Source organism: Otolemur garnettii, unplaced genomic scaffold (genome assembly GCF_000181295.1).
Source record: "Otolemur garnettii isolate 467f Iridium unplaced genomic scaffold, OtoGar3 scaffold00002, whole genome shotgun sequence".
In the NCBI taxonomy this organism is placed as follows: domain Eukaryota; kingdom Metazoa; phylum Chordata; class Mammalia; order Primates; family Galagidae; genus Otolemur; species Otolemur garnettii.
Genome location: NW_003852397.1, coordinates 22,721,548 through 22,739,435, shown reverse-complemented (window position 1 = coordinate 22,739,435; position 17,888 = coordinate 22,721,548). Strand labels below are relative to the sequence as shown.

The 17,888-nt window shown below is 34.7% G+C and overlaps 1 protein-coding gene across 2 annotated transcripts in view; it reads left to right on the top strand.

The window, feature by feature from the left end:
- The window catches only part of PTPRK (protein tyrosine phosphatase, receptor type K), a 548,103-nt gene that overhangs the window by 324,471 nt on the left and 205,744 nt on the right, over nt 1-17,888 (top strand). The window lies entirely within an intron of this gene.

Sequence of the window (17,888 nt, the reverse complement as noted above, 5' to 3'; positions counted from 1 at the left end):
TATTGCTGGGTTATCCCACCAAAAGTACTGAGGTACACTCAAAGCAAAACCCATTGAAGTACTTAATTATACTGTAATACTTAAGTGTTTTTAAATTCAACTCAATTCTTAGGTTAATAGCACCTATTGCAAATATTCACTAATAGGAAGTTGAATTGCTTGTAATCATTAGTTTGAGACTTAGATGATATAGTTCAATAATTTGCTGATTTTTCTGATACATGAAATTACCTTTTTTCTGCATTGAATCTTTATGACATATATATAAATATGTAAATAATACTAACCTCTGATAGTCTGCTATTCTAGTGGTCTTCCTCCTGATTTCTTTTGCCCAATTTCCTTTCTGTGAAATATCTCATCTGCTTTATTTTTTTATTTCAATCAAAAAATATTTTTTCAGAAAAATTAGCAATACCACACACATGGTTTATTACTGTTGTGCCATGATTTTTATTTAACTCTGGAATTATTTGGGATTAGTTACTGGTATGAGCGCCGTGGAGATCGCGAGTAAATGAGATTATGTTTTAAAGCTTGTTATACTGTATTAACTAAGTAGAAAACATGTTAATGAACATTGATTTATCCATATTGATTTCTGTTGAGTACACATTGAATTGTAATAAGTAGAAATACGATGATAAAGTGCTTTGAAGTATTTTATTTAGGGTATAACTTTGTCTTTTCAAGAAGAGGCAGAGTTAAAGATAACTGAACTGCTTTCCAACTTATAAATGCCTTGACATTTGGACATTTGTCTTTTGATCTGATTCTTATTTTGAGAAAGAATTTGTACACTCTTTGTGGCATAAACTGTTCGGTCACTTGCTGTTTTACTTCCGACTACGGTAAGTTTGTTTTAAAACTCGCACGCGTGATGAGTCTTTGTCATGCATATTCATGATATAGTTAGGGACTTCACTCAAGAGTTGTATCCTAGGTTTTAAGAGGGGAGTTCAGACAGACCTGATTTTCAAGGAGATTGTAGATTTGAGTGCAGCTGTGGTTACCATTTCATTAGGAATGTCTACTACTATCACTCTGTTATTAGAAAGGAAGGGAAAGGTTATGAAAGTATATATTGTATTAATTTTTAAGCAATCTCTGGAAAGCAGAAATTGAACATAACAAATATTGTGTAACTAAATAGTCCGTATCCATTAAAATTATGATTTGCACTTACTCCCTTTAAGATGCATTTACTTTTCTCCAAATTTAAGGTCCCTTAGACTTCAGCAGTACCACTACTGGCCTCAGTGTGGGCTCTCTTATCAACAAAATAGAACACAGTTTATGCCAACTATGGTACAGCTGATTTTTAGTACATTTTTCACAGTCCGAAAAATTCTTCGTAATCTGGGGAAATGTTAACCTTGAGATCCCAAACATAACATTGGGAGGAAGTTCTGATCTAATTCTGTTAAATCTGCATGCCTGAATATTAGTTTCATAAGTGGTGCTGCATAGCAGATCTAAAAACCATTCTATTTTAATTAGAACTAGGAGTATTCCACGTTATAATTATAGAGTTTGTCACTAATGTCATCTCACTGAATTAATATTGATTATTTTGAAGTAGTCATTTTATAACACCCAGTATATCAGATCACTAGGAAGCCTTTACAATAATTATAAATACTTGTTAGCTGTATGAGTGTCTGAGATACCAGTTTCACATAAATTTCTTATAAATAACAGGGAATGAAGATTATTTTCTGCCTTTCAGACTTCTCATTTTATTTTGGTGTATTACAGAGAAACAATTTTTGTGACAACTAAGTACCAATCAAAGAGTAAATTAGTTAACATTTGCTATTTTTAAAATTCAATTTTAATGTGTTTAAGGCATTGCCATTTTATTTCTGGCAATAGTCAGTATTACTTGGCAGGAATCTGTCATAAATAATTTTTTAGTGATTCAATAGAAAGGTTTTACTCATGTGTATTAATGAATAAATTTTACATTTTCAAATGAAAATGAAAATTTTTTTGTAGCCAAGTGTTGCTGAATACTACTTTGAAACCAACATATGAAGTGAATCTATGATGATATTTTATTTTCACACCAGTCCTGAGAGTTAGATATACTATGATCCGACTTTTGCAGCTGGTGAATTTAACATTCAGGAAAAAAAATAACAAACAAACACTGATTTGTCTAATATCAGATAGCTGAGTAGCTGCATCTCAGCCCTATTTTGTGGTATTTTAGAAGCCTTAATTCTTTCCCATCCTACCCCTACCACAGGTAATTATTTTCATTATAACTATATAGCAGAAATAAATAAAAGCACAATAGATAAAACCTGGGAAGTATGTACATTTTTAAAAATAGAATCAGCAAGGCTAACTTATTCCCCAAGAACACATAGGTTAATATTTTCAAATTCACTTGTATTGAAAGTGCAATTGATTAGCGCTTAACTTTCAAATATATGCTGTGTTTTAAGTACTCTGAGCAGTTAAAGAAGTGTACAATAGGGTTTTACTTTATCCTTTCCTGAAAATGTCTTGCCTGATTGCCAAAACTGTTTTTTTTCTTTCTAAAGTACATTAAAATCATTTGTTAAGATCAGTTACTTGCTTTAGGGTCTCTCAAGTTGGGAGAAGTGGTAATTCTATACAGCCTCTGGTGGCTGAAGCCACCTGCACCTGCCTCTCCTTCTCTATGATCCTGAGGGGCGTGATTATTTTACTGTTACGTTATACTCTGACCCATGTTGTTGTCCACATAATGTTTCTTTGGGCATTTTATACATTTTAAAAAAGGCACAAATGTGAAGTTGTCTTAAACTGGAAATAATTAGAAACTTCAAGGAATAATCAGGCAAAGCAGGCCTGCTTTTTTTCTCCATCTCTCTTTCCTCTGGGTATGCCATCTGGTATAGAGGGTAGGAAAATACAGTTTTTCTTTCCCTTATTAAATGGAAATAAAATACGCTATCAGAAATTGTCTGCGTTGCATGCTTTGGCAATTGTATGTTAAAATTGCTCTTTTAAATTGCCTTCTGCTTCTGGGTAACCCGTTGTGGAACCGCTTTATGATTAACTGACATTTTAGCAGCTTTTCCCTCATAGGGAAGGTCAATAGTTCAGAGTGTCCAGAACATAATATATTTACACAGTTGGGAAAACTACTCTCTACTCTTATATTGAAGTTCAGTGCTCTTGGCAATTTTCAATGAGACATTTAGATCTATAAGGCAGTGGAAAGGAGAGTATACTATCTTAAGCATAAACATTTACTAAAAATGCATTTTTGTCTCTCCTAAATTCAAAATGGAAGGGAAAACAAAGCAAAATAATACTCAGCTTATACCAGAAACCACAAGCCAAGGAACTAAATTTTGGCCTGTAGTTTCATCAGCAAAATGGTACCATATATTGATTTTTTTCCCCCCTGTGGTCCAAGATAGTTAACTACCACAAAGACTAGTCACAAATGCCACTCAGCCTACAGGTTAAAGCAAAATAAAAACTCTTCTAAGAATTGGTTTGTTTTTACAGTTTAAGGATGACTTACTATTTGGTTTAAATTGAAGGCTTATTTTAACGCTGGCTTTAAAATTTTTGGAAATGTATTAACTTATATATTAATTCTTTGTGGCTTTTTTTGAACAAGACTTTGAAACAAAGTGATGCTGTCATTACCGACGTCAAGAAAACTAAAGATAAAAACACACAACAAAAGTAAGGGATAAGAGTTCTTTAATTTTCTTACAAATCTAAGAGCAAAAATTCTGTTTTAGATTTTGTTCTTTTTAGAGCATAATGAAAGTTAATTTTGTTTTTCAGATTCTGTAGAGATTATTTCTGTTTGAAAACGTTTATTCAGAAAAAAACCCTTTGGTTGACTTGTTTGTTAACAATACAGGGTTTAGCCCTAGGTCTTCAAATTTATACATCCAGTGGCTTGCACTTACACCCCCAGTGATCACCAAGAACAAACTTATAAACAGAGAGTAAGATGCAAAGTGATATCAATAGAATCAAAAACAGAAGTATCGGCATGTTCAGCCCGCTCATTAACACTGCTGATGTTTTGTGGGTTTGGAAAATAGATGAATTCTGGTTGGTCACTGGCTTACTGTGCTCTTGTGGCAGGCAAGTGGCTAGGTCTATTGTGGCTAGGTCTAGCTAGGTCTAGATCCAGCTGTTAGCCAGTTTTTTTTTTTTTGTTTGTTTGTTTTTTTATGATGAGACTTAAAAGTGAGCTGGAACTCAAGAAGGATGAGGGTCAGAGAAACAATGAAAGTATACTTACTGTATTTGTATGTACAGTATCTATGTATTTATATCTACAGCATCTTTCTCATTTCAGTTCAGAAATAGGAAAATATTACCGTGCCCAGTAATCAAAATTTTCTTTTACTAAATGGATTTTAAAGATATTTTACAAGTGGTTTAACGTTATTGTTTGAATTACTTTCCTTTTGCAAGTCTATGGATTGTTCAGTATTAATACATACACACAAGGTGTGCACATTAATATATTATTTTAGAGGAGAAAATCGTGAAAGATTGGAGAGAAATTCAGGAGATACTGAATATTTGCTGGGGGCATTTATTTCACACATTTTATTGGGGGCCCCGGTTGTGCCACTTATCACACTCAGGACCACAGATGATGCCCCATTAATGACGGAGTTACCACTCTTATGGAATTGGCAGTTTAGTGTTATAATCGTCATGAAGATAAAAACGTAATCCATGATGTAATGAAAATGCTTCAGAAATCTGGAGAGAAGCAGGTTATATTCTGGCCAAAAAGTAATTTTTCCCAAACACTATTAACTTTTCCACACAGAGTTGGATTAAGGCTTCTGTTGAACAAACCCATAGCCTTACCTCTAATTCCTGACCTGTGAAATAATTTATAAAACAATGTCCGGCCAGGAGTTTCCGTAAGATTTCTCTTTTTCCTCTCTACCCATATATGGGATATATGGACACATGGAGGTACTGCAAGGAAAGATAAAATACACATACTGATTTAAGTTATCAAAATAATTTTTAAGGTTATCCTGAGGTTGATAGATTATAGAAATGTTATTCTAAATTTCAATGGAAATTAAGAGAGACCGACTGACTGATTAACTACTAAGGAAATCAACCACCGTGTGACTCCCCTAATGGTCTACAGTGCTGGAAGCTCCTGGCATAATAAATAGTCACGACGGTTAAACAAACATGACATTGTCCTCCCATTACCTTTTTATGATTTTTACCTCAAGATCAGGGTGTACAGTGAATTATTCATCTCGGTTGATTGTCAGCGGCAATGTCATTAACTTTACTTAAAGTACTGGGTTGTTTTCAGTTTAAAATGATGTCATTCGGTGTTGTTGGTGAAAAGCATTTGGTAACTAGTGAAAACAGCACTGTATTTATTTATTCATAGCACTTTCTCACCTGCTGAGTCTGTTAACTGTATCATTAAGTACTCCTTATTGGCTTCATTTGTTTTTATTGGATTTTGCATAGAACAATAAAGCTACAGGTAGAAATGACTTGAATAACAGCATTAGTCTCAATGTTTTGGATTTCCCCTCAAGTCCTAAGTCTTTTATTTGCTATCAGGAAGTAGAAATGACTCTAAAAATAAAATGACATGTTAGTAATGTCTTACAAGATAATGACACAGCAGTGCCTGGCGAAGAAAAATGATGTGGGTAGAATTAAAAAGGTCCAGATATAAAACTCTAAGGCAGTGGTTCTCAACCTTCCTAATGCCTTGGTCCTTTAATACAGTTCCTGTGGGTCATGACCCCCAGGCTGAGAACCGCTGCTCTCAGGGATGTGTAGGTGATAAGGTGGGTCCAGGGAGCCCAGCCTCTGAGCTTCAGACATCTGTTTGATTGTTCCGAATAGGGTCATCTGTAAACTTGCTTTTGATTTTCTTCCTTTTTACCTGGAGAATCTACTTCTGCCTTTCCTCTCACTCTGTATTATGTCCTTTTAAAAATTATAACTTATTTTCTTTGCTTTGAATCTTAAAGAAAATGCTAAATCAAGCTCTGCCAGAAAAGTAAAAATTGCAATCACATCTTTATAGAGGTTGGTAGAAGGACAGCTCTATGATTATTTTTGGAACTCACTTATCCAGACCAACTGTAGCTATATATAAAAATGCTATAATTAGCATTTTAGGGAGTACTGGTTACTCCATGCAGTTTCTGGATGGAGGAAAATGCCATCATACGGATGTATCTCATCATTTCCATCCTTTAATTTGACCTAGACCTATAACTGATCACGGATCAGCTTGGGATTTCACTTTCTGTTCTTCACTGTTTTCCTAAGATCTGGCCTTATTATAGCTGATAATTACTGGAGGGATGACTCTGTCATCCTCTTTTCTCTTCACCAGCTTGTCTGTAAATTACGCTGGGGAAGAACGCCGATTCAAAGGAAAGAGATGAGGAATCCTAATCTCGAGCCTTGTAAATTATAGTCTTACTTTGTGAACCCAACAGAAAATGAATTTCAAAAGGCAGAAATTCATGCAATTTCTAGTCACCCTAAGCAAAATCCGTGCCAATTTAGCTGTCACTACGTATGATATGGTCTAGAAATCATTGAGTGATGTCCGTTTTAATTGTCTCAGCTAAATCATTTCAGTGAAGTTGAGTTTTAAATCACTCATGTTTCATTCTTTGACTATGTTATTATTCCCCACCCCTACCTAATTCATCTTTGCAACAGAAGAATAATAAGCAATCAGAAAAAAGTTTATTGTTACCTGTTAATTTATTTTTTTAAGCAGCTTCTGTATTCTTTTTTACATATCTACCTCCCCAGATATATTAGACATCATATTTTTGTGCTAATGTTGCATGTGAACCTATAATACATTATTGTTAAAACAGGATTATATGTGTGTATGTGTGCGTGTGTATAATAGGCTTCCTTTTTTTTTTTTTTTTTTTTTTTTTTTGATGGAGCCTCAAGCTATCCCCCTGGGTAGAGTGCCATGGCATCACGCTCACAGCAACCTCCAACTCCTGGGCTCAAGCGAGTCTCCTGCCTCAGCCTCCCAAATAGCTGGGACTACAGGCGCCTGCCACAATGCCTGGCCATTTTTTGGTTGCAGCCATTATTGTTGTTTGGTGGGCCCGGGCTGGGGATTTGAACCCGCCACCTTAGGTGTATGTGGCTGGCGCCTTAGCCGCTTGCGCCACAGGCCCAGAGCCTAGGCTTCCTTCTTAAGAGTGATTCATTTACAAATTTAGACACTATGTTAAAAATTGGCATTAATGAAGAATACTAACTAAGAGTCATTGTGCCAGAGTCCCCTGTGCAACTTCTCCATTTCTCTCAGAGAATTCTGCATCTACATATGTCTGTGTACTGTGCAGATGCCAGCTCTCTAAGACAAGCAGCTTAGGTAGAGAAACTGTGACGGGTGAACTGACTATCCCTTAAGCTTGATTTCTTTAGCAGTCCCTTGATGAAGTCTCAAATTCTGTAAAGACTACATGGAATTCCTATATTCAAACTGTAATTATAAACTATACATAATAAAACAACGCACCAAATATCACAAACTGGATTTTTAAAAATACATAATTCTCCAGTGTTTATAAAACTGTTCTTTTTTTTGTCACTGCAGCGTTACTTTTCTTTAGCCTTGTGGTTTTTCAGTTGGAAGTATAAGGAATATATAATTTTATATTTTTCTTATTTCAGTTGCCAACATGTGAACCCATTTTTTGTGTGTATCTACAGGATATCTCCCCCTCATCTTTAATAATTATTTAATATTCAATTAGATACATGTATTTGAATTTACTTAACTTTTTTTTATTCCTGAAAGTTTGGACTAACTATAATCATTGGCTATTCTAAATACTGCCGTGAGGATCTGCTTATGTCTTTTTTTCCACATGACTAAAATATTCTTAACAAATAAAAACTAGTCAACTACCTTCTCAAAGTATATAAAATACAATGCACGTTTCTTATATTAGGGAGGCTAGTCATCCAATTTTAGTGCAAGAGAGCACCTTATAATCATTCATCATTCTGGGCACTTAGACTCACTAGTGAAGTGATTGGATCAATAGCAAACAGTGACTGGATGTGAAAACCAAAAATACCATTTGCATTAATTACATTTTCTTGTTTTCTCTTACACAGCTGTCTCCTATATGCCAGACACTATCTTAAAGTGCCAGGTATTCTAAGTTGGAGACTCTGCTGTCCACCCACTCACATTGGTCATGATCATTTGTAGATCACATGACTATGTGCCAGGAACTAATAGAAAGGCTCAGATAAAACTGAGACTGCTGGAATGCATTTCTGTGCTGAGCCATCTAGAGGCTAGATGCTAGAGCCTCTAGTTTAGAGAATAGATATGTATGTAAATAGTTAAACCTGTAAGGTTAAACTGACATGGTAGATGGGCTTTATGAGAGGCTCTATGAGACCAAAAGGGAGCCACGGAGTATAATTTCATTAGTCAGCACAGCAGCAGAATCAGTAGTTACTAGTTAAGATTTGAGAGCCAATAAACTCTAGGTTCAAATCTGGTCTTTAATTCTTCCTAATGGGCAAGTCACTTACCCTTCTTTATTTCATCAGTTTATGTATAAAATAAGAATCCATAATTGAACCTGCCCCATAGGATATAATATTGGTTTGCTAATCAGTGATATACTAAAGCTAAGAATTAATTTGTTAAATGTTTAGGGATTTTGCCAGCCATTTGTTCAATGTTTATTAGGAAATACCCTCCCTAGTTGACCACCTGCTTACATCAACTGTCTTCCTAAATTGACCTCATTTTCATAAACCGGGCATGCAGCACATGCATGAATCAGTAGAGTAGGCTTAGTTCTGTATGTTGACCAGTTTGTTACAGTCACTGATCAACTTACAGAAGTTCTACTATAAGTGGTAAAACTTACAAGTAGATTCGTCATATTTTTAAAAGGTATATGTGCCTAAGCATCCTAATTATTTTGATGTATTACTCCATTATCCCTATTCTTGAGGCCTATTTTATGTGTCTGTTGTAGATACTATATAATGATCTAATGCTCATCTCTTCCCAGTTTTTGAAAGGGAAAGCTTCAAACTATAATGGGAGTATTTCAGCATGGAAATTGGCAATTGCTACAAATCAGGGATTTTCCCTCCGTTCCCTACTCCCTATTTTTTCAGAGAGCCAAAAACATGTTTAAAATATTAAACATTTTTCTTCACACCAACGGAGATGATTAATGCAGAGTGCTTGCTTAGAAGCATTCGCAAGACGCCCATAGTAAATATTGGCCATTACTACATTAAAAGCCATTTCATTAAAGATAATGCTTCTTTGATATTTTTAAAACTTTAACATGTAGGAAATATGATGGAAGCATTCAGTAAATACTCACGTATAGCCGTCACTATCATTTCCACTTTTCCTATACATGCCGTATTCCATATTTATCCACTTGTTCATTTTCTTATTCATTGATCAGTTCATTTTAATTCTTTAGTTAATACAGTAAAATATTTCATGTAAAGAGATGATTTTTTAAAGAATGATGGCTTGAGTTTTTGCTTAGTGTTTACGATGATTTGGTTTTGGGAAATACTTCTCTAGTGGATGTTTAGGAAAAGGGTTGAAAGGAGATTTTAGGAAGATTAGAAGGCTCCTACTTCAGTCTGAGCAAAAATTGATCAGTGCTTGAACTGAGGGAGTAGAGATAAGAATTCCAGTGAGAGGGCAGGATTGAAAGAGATTTGATAGGTACAATCAGTAGAATTTGGTGACACACTGGAAGTGGATTCTGCTTTGAAAATTAAGTATAGTGTTAGGTTTTAGCTTGAAGAGGTGACGCTTAGGGGAAAGTTTTAGAAGGAAAATCTCTATGCTTATTTTTAAAAATGAAATATTGGGTAGGCAGTTACATTTTGGGGCCTACAGTTCAATGAAAAGGGTAGAGAGCAGGATTTGCAGAGTTGAGTTCCATCCCCATTTTATTTCTCATGTAAGAGTCATGCGTACATTGTAATTTCCTTGAGTTGTAAAGTGAAGTAAGCTTGTTTCAACCACATTTTCAGAAATTATACTCATTTTTAGGGGAAATAACACTGTATATATCCATTTCTTGTTGCATGAACTATTGTGATTACTCAAATGTCCCTGCTCAAGGTCAGAAACTATTAATAACTTTATATAGAGACAACTTAAAAATATATGGCAGGCTGTTGTGCATTTACAAATAATATATTAAATTTGATCAGTATGATCTTTTTGAGGGGAGGAGGAAAACAGAATCTCACTCTGTTGTCTTGGGGTTGACTGCTGTGACATCATCATAGATTACATCAGCTTCAAACTCTTGGGCTCCAGTAGTCCTTATGTCTCAGCTTCCTGAGTACCCTAATAGCTGGGATTACAGGCACTCACGACGGTACTCAGCTTTTTTCTACTTTTAGTAGAGACAGTATTTTCTACTTTTAGTAGAGACAGGATTTCGCTTCTTGCTCAAGCTGGTCTTAAATTCCTGAGCTCAAGCTTTTGGCCATCTCGGCCTCCCAGAGTTCTGGGTGTGAGCCACCGTCGCCGTCCTAATATATGACTTTAAAGAATGATCATTTTGTCGAATTATGAACATCTATAGCTGTATTTTAAGTGTTCCCCAGAGTAGGTGGCTTTGAGAATCATGCTAGGGGAAAATTTACAATATGGTTTAGTTTTGGTTGTCTCCTGCCAGTCGTAGGCATACTTGCAAATAAGCTAGGCAAGTATTATTTCCCATATTCTCTCCCAGTTTCCACTGCCCCTTACTGCAAAGGTTCATGTTGCTCTAATGCTGCACATGTGCCCTTTAGGTGCCTCCGCGGGGTGACAGGAGAGGGACTCAAGCATATGTACCCAGGTTTGACAGCAGAGCCACTACACCCATTTGGGGGAGTACTAGGACCTGACACACTAAGTTGCATTGATGTCTAACTAGAATTTCCAGTTATAACAACTTTTTTCAAACCTTGTATCCAGTTCTACACTTGAGTGCTTTAGTAATGAAGTAATGAAAATAATTAGTCTGGTTTTTTACACTTTCAAGTCACAAGGCTCTGTAGGACAAATTTATTAGACCTTTCGAGGATTTTCACTAAAGCAGAGGAGATAAAGCCCTATCTCTATTTCAGTGAAGAGCAGAACATAAATGTTACTCTTTGGGGTTTTAGTGGAATGTTTTTATAAATTAAAAAGTAGGTCAGTGAGACTGAGTCATTTTATTCCGAACAAATATCAACTTAAGGAACTGTCTCTGTGATTGCCTATTATTAAAACAAAGACATGGAGGATTTTTAGTGATTCACTACAGTCTTTGAGGATGATGCCATGAATAATTACACTGGCTGGGTTAGTTCAATTTCTGTTTTTATTGGCTGATCTTTTTCTCTCGGTTATAATATTTTATAATAATGGAAAGCCTTTTAAAAGAGCTATTCAAGTCAGTTATTTGGTTGTGTACATTTTCATGAAAAGATTTTCAAAACATACTCTAAAATTGGTGGATCAGTGCTTTCCTTATCTTTTAAGAACTCAGGTTACTGTCACCTCAGTTATGAAATTCACTCTAAGAGGAAGAGTCAGATCTGCTCAGCTTTTGGAAATGTGTTATTGACACAAAACGTGTATTTATATACTTGGAACAATAAAGCTAAGGTGAGGTAAGGTGGGAATTGAACTGATGAAGAAATTCCTTGAGAATTAGAAATATTCTTTTAAAAAGAAGAGAGTATCATTACAGCCCTTTAATATACAGATGATTAATATAAAAACCCTCAGAATATTAGAGAGATACATGAATACCTACGTGCAGCAAAACAGAGCTGCTTCCACGTTACAAACAATACATAATATTTTAATTTTCATGAGGCTAGTAAAGCATTTGTTATATTGTAGGGGTTTTTTGCAAGGACTATTACATATGTCTTCAGTTAAAAATAATTCTCAGTGTGGACAGGTAGTATTTAAGGAGTTTGGAGTGAGAAATGATTTGGCAGGATAACAAGGCATATTACAAGTGCTTGCCTTTGAAAGGAAGGAAAGAGGGTTAGATATTTTCCATTACTACCTGCCGCTGAGGTGCTCACATTATCCCCTAACAACCTCATGCTTGTGGCAACAATCATGCACTGTCGTTCTTTTGTACTAATATGAAAGTGCACTTCAATCTTTTTGACAAATACTGCATCACTCTGGCTTGGAGACTTTTTGTCACTCAAACCTAGTTGATGTATAAGTAGGTTGAAACATGATGACTGAGATGACTTTAGATGAGCTGGATGGAGGAAGGTAAAATTTTATGTGAAGTGATTCTCTTTCTTTCCATTTCTCACTCTCTTCCTGTCAACCCTGCCCTTACTCCTTCCATGAGTCCAGGTTCATTCTATGTCCGTAATTCCAAAAGTGTCTTCCCATCACAGTGGAGGAAGCTTTTCACAGAAATGTATAATTGCTTCTTGGTTTATTGTGTTCTCAGTTGTGTATGTGCGTATGTGTCCAAATGTATCGGTGTACAGTATGAAGGGTTAACGTATTCTTTTGCTTTCTTACTGGGGCTCTATGTCTAAAAAGACTAGTTGTACGGTGTCCGTAAGCCTAGCCTCGTAAAGTCATTCATATCTGTCAGTGGGCATGAAATAGGAGCTTTCTGTTTTTTTGCTTTTATGATTTAATAGTTATAAGTTTTGTGCTCCTTAAATGTCCCTTGCAGGCATGGGTGGTTGGAAAGTAGTTCTGGTTTTAATTTTTTCTTCTTTAAGAACAACATCTCGTGTATCATAGAAAAGAAATGAAAAGGAGAAAGAGTGTTGCTTTAAAAGATGCCCCCCAAATTCTCAGTGCTAACTCCTGAAGTGGCACTTCTGAGAAGAGGGTCATTTCTCAGCTATATTAGTGTGTCAGGGAAGATCTGTTTGTATTTTACATAAAATGAATCATTTAGGAAATATCTTTAGATATCTTTAGAAAATGCAGACTCAAATCAATAGTTCTTCTGGGTTTTTTTTGGGGGGGGGGCGGGGAGGATTTACTAGTAAATAAGATTATAAAAGAATTACCTTGTCCTCACTCACTTCATCATTCTTTGCCAGCGGTTGCCTATGCTGAATAAAAACATAGAAATAGGTATAGTTATTAATATAGATATGGATAGATGGGAATTAAGTCTACGTGTAGATACGAAGGCGTAGATATTTTCCCAGTTGATTATTTGTGGCCTACGGGGAGGACTGACTTCTGCCCCTTGTTCACGTGCTCTCACAGGCAGTCTGACGATCTGCTTTAGATAGCTTCACAGTGTTTGTGGAACAAGTTTATAATTGTCATAGCTGACTTAATACTTTAAGAAATCCATACTTCCATCATTAAAATTTGTTTACAGACCAATTTAAATAAAGTTTGTGTATAAAAGCGTTATCTACTGCAATTTGAAAATAGTTATTCCCTAAGATACCAACATTTATTTTTGTCTCCATTAATTTATTTTTTGTTTTTAAGTCAAAATTAAAGGACATTCTCCCATTTTGCTCTGGAAGGTGCAGGGTGCTTATTATAAAATTGTGTATATTCTCTGTCTCCACTCTGATATTAGCCTTAAAATTATACACACACATATTTATATATATATTTATTTATTTAAATAGAATCTCACTTTGTTGCCCTTGGTAGTGTACCCTGGTGTCATAGCTCACAGCAACCTCAAACTCTTGGGCTCCTTCCCCTAACTTCCTCCTTCCTTCCTTCCTTCCTTCCTTCCTTCCTTCCTTCCTTCCTTCTTTCCCTCCCTCCTTCCCTCCCTCCTTCCCACCCTCCCTCCCTCCCTTCCTTCCTTCCTTCCTCTTTGGCATGGATTTTAACTTCTGAGTGCAACTTTCTGTTTGCAGATTATACAAATCTTATTTTGGCTCTGCTTTTACAATTTTTAAAAATAATATTTAAAAAATTTTTCAGACTTGAAATGATTGGACCCCAGACTAGAACTCAGTTAAATTCCTATTTAAACATGGTATGTAAAGACATTAATGCTTTGAAATGTCTTTACTTAATACTTACCAAAAGTCAATAAACTGCTAAGTCAGGTGAAGTTCTAAGAATGAGTCTAAAATGAAATTTGGTGAAGGTATGTAAGAAAGTGAATTGTCAGTTATTTGATGGAAATGTTATTAAGAAGTACAACTTGAAATTGCAAAAGTCAAGTCCATTAAGTTTTAAATCTTGCCCCACTGGAGGACATAGGCTAGAGAATCGTACTGCAATTGGACTGTTTGGAAATGCAACTTACTGAAAATTATACTATTCCTTTATAAGAATTATTCCTTTATAAGAAATTTTGCTGCAGACCACCTTGTAGTTTGACCCTTGTTACAAGGAATTGCGACAGAGTAATGCAAAGCGTAATTTAACCCTACTTGATGGGAGCTGCTAATATGTGCGGAAATAATGAATAGACATTAAACAAAGTCAATGCCAAAATAACGCAAACAAAAAAAGACTCTAGCATAACATACAAGAAAATAATTTTATATATGTATTTTTTAATTTAGAAATGAGTTATCACAGGCTTTTTTCATGTCAAACATTAATGTAATTAACTTTCCAAAGTTCTGGGATAATTTTTAATTTAAGCTTGTATGTTTAAGATTTATTTTGTTTGTCTACAGTGATTGGCAGCAAACACTATGTTAATGTAATCTTTACCATTACAATTGGATTGTATTTCCCTGGCTATGATGTTTTGCTTTCTCTCCAACCGAGTTGTATCAGTCTTTTGCCTTGGGATGAGTTTTTCATTTATATTTATGTGGAAGGCATAGTACAGGCTGTGTTTCAAGTAAAACACTGGACTGATTCCAAAATTTTTTGTCTCTGTCATTATTAATAATTTGGGAGAAAGTTGAGTATTTTATCTAGAAGTAAAATACTTTGTACCTCATGTTTCCAGATGAAACTGATAACTCCGGGTGGTCTTAGGTAATAGAAAACATAATATCAAATATTAATGTATAGATAATAAAATGTTATTCACATAGCATTTTTTAAACTTATTTTATTTTATTTATGTATTTGCATGGAAATTGTATGTGCTATTTACATTTTTCTTATTTTTAAGAAAATTTGAGGTAATTTGCTAGAACACAAAAGATTTAACAGAATCATACTAAATTGATAAGTAATTGAGGCAAAACAGTGACACTAAGAGTAAATGAAATAAACTCGGGGGATAATGAGAGGCAGCCAAAATTTAGGTCATAGAGTTTTGTGTTATTAAAGGAGACCATATATTTAATTTCAAAATTATTTTTATTTTATTTTATTTTTTGCAGTTTTGGGCCAAGGCCGGGTTTGAACCCACCACCTCTGGTATAAGGGGCCGGCATCCTACTCCTTTGAGTCACAGGCACTGCCCTTAATTTCAAATTTATTAGTAGTAAAAAACAAAATCTGAATCACTAATAACAGTATTATTTATTATGAAATAGCATTTACTTATTAGTCACTCGTAATATTCTAAAACCAGTGCTCAGTATTTGACGAGTGATAATTTTATTTAATTGTTACAGTGACTCTGCATAAATCGCAGTATTGTTATATATTAAAGTTGCAGACACAGAATGAAGATAAGTGTCTTTCTTGAGATAACACAGTCGTTAATTGGTTGAGCTATGATGGGAATCCAGCTAAGCCTGACTCTAAAATTTATGCCATAAATCTGCAGAAGTTATAGTTTTCATAAAATAAAGTAAATTAAAAATATATAGCTTGTCTTAATTCTGATGCTATGAAAACTCAGGCTTAATTCAAAAATAAAATGGAGCCTGTCCAGAGGGATGTCTGTGATAATACATGTTCTTTAGTCAGCCCTGTGAATCTCTCTCAGCTCTTTGTTGCTCCCAAATTGTTTTCTCTGAAGGCTAAGAGGAAATTGATTTTCTAAAGCAAAGTTGCCTATAAACAGTTAATATTAAAGCCAAGGGGAACAGTCCCTGGTCAGAGTTTTAGTAACTTTATCTCTTTATACTCTTATAACTGAGAACTGAATCTAGAAATTCATTTATCTTGCAGATTTTTTATATGTATCAATGCTATTTTTAAACAGTTTTAAACTTTTTTTTACATGTTTTGTTTTCCTACCATCTTTCATTTAACCATTAAACTACAATTGTTTTATCATATAAACTTTTACAAGGATCATAGATTAGGTTTTGGTTTCATTAGTTTTTCATAAATACTTAAATATTCATTTATAGCACCTTAAAAATTTGTGATAAATCTTATTACTGATTTTTTTCAGGCCAAAGTATATTTGAACGTTTGTCTTAGTGAAGGCTATGAGGAAGAAAATTACCTTATTGGTTATGAAAAGTTCTGTCACTTTACTTCCCTAATTATATTTACATTTGGGTCTACTTTTTATGACTTTCTATATTGTACATATAATAAAGAATACATAACAGGAATACACACAGAGATATAGCAGATTCCTCCCAAAGCTGAGTCCTAATCATAGAACTATAGACTATTTCCCCCTCCTCCCATCTAAAAAGAGGGGAAAAAAGAGAAAAATTCATGAAAAGTCCTATTATACAAAGAATACAAAGAAAAAGCATCACTAACTTATGGTGACCTTCATTCCATACTTCTCTACATTTGTGCGTGTCTATGGGTGTAAAGTGGAAAAAGAGAAGGGAATAGTTAGTGACTGGATAAAACAAATGTACGATATGTACTCTGCAGGTTGCAGTCCTTAACAAAAATTATTTTTCATATACAGAGTTGGAAACTAAGATAAAACTGAAGTGACTACCGCCAGCTATGAAAAATATTTCCCTTGCCAGTGTGTCTGTCTTTTTCTTGTTCTCTTTCTCCCTCTATTTATGTTTTTATTACTGCCATGAACCCGTCTTGAGTGATATGATAGCAATTTTAGCATAATTTTCACACATAGAATTTATAGGAAATAAAAATCCATGCAAACATACATGAACTCGCAACTGTAAAATTTATATGAAGGACTACTATGTTTTTTACAATATGGGGAAACTACTTTAGCCGATGGATCAAGTATATTTTAAAGATCCCCAAAATCCCCCCTCCCTAAAAAATGTGGATTGTGAAAAATATTGAGAGATGAAAAAAATGGCTACTTTGAAATTTTTAATTTTGATTGTAATTTCAGCTTTTCTCCATAAATAAGGACATCCTACTTCCACTCCTTTAAAATTGATTAATAATATATTAGACAAACGTGTATTTGTCATCCATTGAGGAGCCGTAATTCTCACTACTCTCTTACCACATCTAAGTGCTTACAACCATTTTATATACTTGATAAATACCTTTTGACTGGATATTTTCTACCATATTATTTTGAAGAATGGAGTGAGTTGAAGATTTTTTCAGGGGGGGGAATGTATTAAATGTATAAAATATGTTTTTTTTGGCTGGACACAGTGGCTCATACCTATAATCCTAATACTCTGGGAGGCCAAAGTAGGAGGATCGCATTGGGTTAGGAGTTTGAGACCAGTGTGAGCAATAGCAAGAACCAGTCTCTCCAGAAACAGAAAAATTAGTTGGGCATTTTGGCAGGAGCCTGTCATCCCAGTTCCTTGGGCATCTAAGGCCAGGAATTTAAGGCTGCTGTGAGCTAGCTGATGCCCTCACACTCTAACCCAGGCAACAGAATGAGACTCTCTGTCTCTCAAAAAAAATCCTTTTCTCTTGGTTTTATATTTTAATATTGATTCAGGTAGAAACATAAATCTAGTTTATTAGTTTTATGACTAAACTACTCTGTGACTTAACATATATGTCATTAAAATATTTTCATTTTTCCTATTAAAACAATGCTTTTGCGAACATCCTATATTGT